We start from the raw sequence: 3,380 nt of genomic DNA on the forward strand, positions 1-3,380 counted from the left end.
TAAAATAAAATATCTGGGCAGTCGACAAGTCTAAGAGATACTGAAAAGTAAAGAGCCATCTCTATATGTGGGAAGCATTATTGTACATTGGTTTCTTCCTCAACTCTTACATTTGGAGAGCAATCATGATAAGGAATGTCATCTTCAAATACTGAGGACAGTGGCAAGCTGTGAAGTGGTTTCGGGAGAACTTTTCTCAGATGTGAGATCTGGGCTAACAAATAAACAAAAATAATGCCACTAGGTGAAATAATACATTATTAGAAATTCATCACTTTATAGCATCCATGGTTTTTATGTTGAATAATACTGTGGGGAAGGGAAGACTTCTAATGAGGGCGGTAACTCCTCTTCAGAAAATATATTTATACTTTGCTTTAAAAAAAAGGTAGTAGGCTTTTGGTTCAAAATGTAAACAGTAGCATATATCAAAGAATGGATAAAGATATTGAGATTATAGTCTCTGTGTAACTTTAAAATTTTTATCTTGGCATATTTAAACGCTAATCTTGAGGTTTGTGTTTCATGTGAAATTTCTTCAGTCATCTCGAGGGGCTGTTACACACCTTCCAATCTTCCTGTAATTAAGGCAGTAGTTTTGTTGTCATCTTGTCACAACTCATGAGAAAAACTGTGAAAACTCAAGAGCATATTCAGTAGTAAGTCGGTATTAGACAGCTATATGTAATTTGACTTTGCATCTTGAGGCACTTCACTACACTTGTGAATAGTCAGCTATTCCTTTCCCATTAACTACTTTTTCCTTCTAAAGATTCTTTCTTTTTTCTTAAAGTTTCTAAGGGGCATCTTCCAGGATATTCCAGGAACTCAGGCGTTGGTAAATCTAGCAACAAAGTCAATTTAATTTTTCTAGGATTCACTAAAATTAAGACTTTACTCTCTAGTTTTAATGGAATTCTAAGTAATATATTATTATAAAGTTAAGTCAGAGCTCATTTGGATGAATTTGTAACTATCCCATAATGTTGGCAATCATGTACTGAGAAATTCTTTTTTAATATTTAATGTTTTTTGGTAAAAAAAAAAAACAAAAAACAGATCCTTTCACATAGAGAAAGATACTGTGGAATTTAAAACAATAAATTACAAACTTGTATTTATTATTTGATAAGCCTTAGGCAGAGCCATGTACACATTAAAAAATATTTTCTTTGCTCATATTACTTCTAAACATTGAAAATATGCTGCAAATTTCTAGAGGTTAGATAATGACCAATAATTCATTACTAAACCAAAAGGTCCTTCAAGGAGAATCCCGAAGACCTGAATTTATTTGGTTTTATTGTAACTTAGAGCAGAGATCTATTATCGACACAGTGAACACAGCTGGAGAACAAAATTATAATTGGAGATGTAGTAGGCAGAGTGACATTAAATCCCCAAATATAAGAAATCTCACAATGACTTCACAGATATAAAATTGGTCATGACTGGGAAGAGCACTATGGATTAAAAAGACCTGAGAACTAACCATGAGTCAGCAATGCCTGTAGGTAAGTGATTATTGGTCTTGAAAAATGTATAGATAAGGACATAGCATCAAACGCCCCACAGAGTGACTCTCCCTGTATCCAACATTGTTTGCCTGCCTTTGAACTCTATATTTTAATCAGCTGACAAGAGCATAAAGGGGAAAAGTGGAAATAACGAAAGCACTGAAAAATGGATAACAAAAGAATAGCAAAATGACTGGGGTTACTTGGTCTGTATAAGAGAAGGAGGAGGATAATAATGTTGAGTACATATAGTGATACAATGTGTATGGGAGAGTATAAATTGTTTGTCATTAGTACCAAATCTAGACTGTAATGTAATTATTTTGAAATAATCTGTAATATTTTTCCTCTTAGAAAAAACTTTTTGATAAAAAAAAAAATGCCCTGGGACTTCTGAGTAAGTTAAGGGGAACAAAGGAGACTGATGGATTAATTTATTGTTCATGAAATGCATACAAAGTTAAGTTCTTCACTTAAAATGGATAGATGAGATTCTTGGAAGAAATGGGACATCTGATGCACTTTAAATCGTTTCCAGGCCTTTTATCTTTGTGACAGCTGTAGCCAAAGTCGAAATTTTAGTCATTCCTATCCAGCTTTTTGAGCTCTGTAGACCCATGTGCCTTTAACAAGTAAAAAGAAATATTATAATGCCCTGAGAGGTACATGATTCAGTTTCAGTGTAATTACCTTCCCGTTTCTCTTGCCTCTTTCTGCCATCCTTTATTTCTGACTTCCATGTTATACAATGCACCTGTCATTTAACTTTCTGTGCTTTCTCAGCTTTGGAAGAGTTGGTGGTAATCCAAACCTAACAGCAAGCATCATTCTGTAAAAAACAGTGCTTTCTTCCTTTTTATCTTCTATTTTCTTTTCTTTTTTAAAAATAATTTCTAAATGAAGAAAGACAAATGCTACCCAGTTTCTGTCACCTGTTCATTTCTTACTGTTATGTCTGCTTTCAGGTTTCTCCATGGAGTATCTCTGATGCTATTCCTTCTAGAGCCAGGAAAAATCATCTCCTGCCTAAAATGTTTTTTTCTGCAACATTCATTCTTGTCTGGAGATGTGACACATTCATTTTGACATTTGGTGATAGAGGAGCTGAGACCAGCAGTCACAAGACTGAGATTCTCGAGAAGGGGGAGATTAGGATCTTTGAGAGAGAATCTTACTCTTATAATGTAGGAGGCAGAAATTTTTACATTTGAGATCAAACTTGATGAAAATGCACTTTAACAATTACCGTTACGCAAAACATTGTTAATTTCATATATATGAACGTAGCATCAAGGACTCCACAGAGTGACTGCTGCTGTTAACTGTGACTTCTTCAAAGAATTTTTGACTTTTATTTAAGCTTTATTTTCCCCTGGGGAATATTCTCCATCTTTTGAAGAAGTTATGCTTCTTGTGTGATCTCATATATTATACTGGTCATAGCCTCATTCTGATCTTTAGAATGACCTGAAGATTTGGAAATGAATTCATGAGGTTAAGAGAAAATTTAAAATATCCCTATGGATTTATTTATTTTCTCTTTTTAACTAATAAAGCTCAACACTGAAATAAAGTAATAGTTTAAAATCAATTTCATTTATTTTAAAAAGCCACATCATCTTTTAAGTTTATTTTTCACCTTTATTCAGTTTTATTTCTTATTTCCTTATCCTTCTGCTTTTGATTATCAGATACTTTTATCATTGTCTCCCTCCAACTCAAATTGGCACCTATTTCTATTCCATATACAGTTAATATTTACTCTGTTTAAGGATGTTATCAACTTCATGTTTTCAAGTCCTACTTTCTAAAAATATTTTAGTGAAATAGTTCTAAAGATGAAAAACACGGTAAAGGTCAAAC

The sequence above is a fragment of the Eschrichtius robustus genome, chromosome 9 (assembly GCF_028021215.1).
Source record: "Eschrichtius robustus isolate mEscRob2 chromosome 9, mEscRob2.pri, whole genome shotgun sequence".
Classification (NCBI taxonomy): Eukaryota; Metazoa; Chordata; class Mammalia; order Artiodactyla; family Eschrichtiidae; genus Eschrichtius; species Eschrichtius robustus.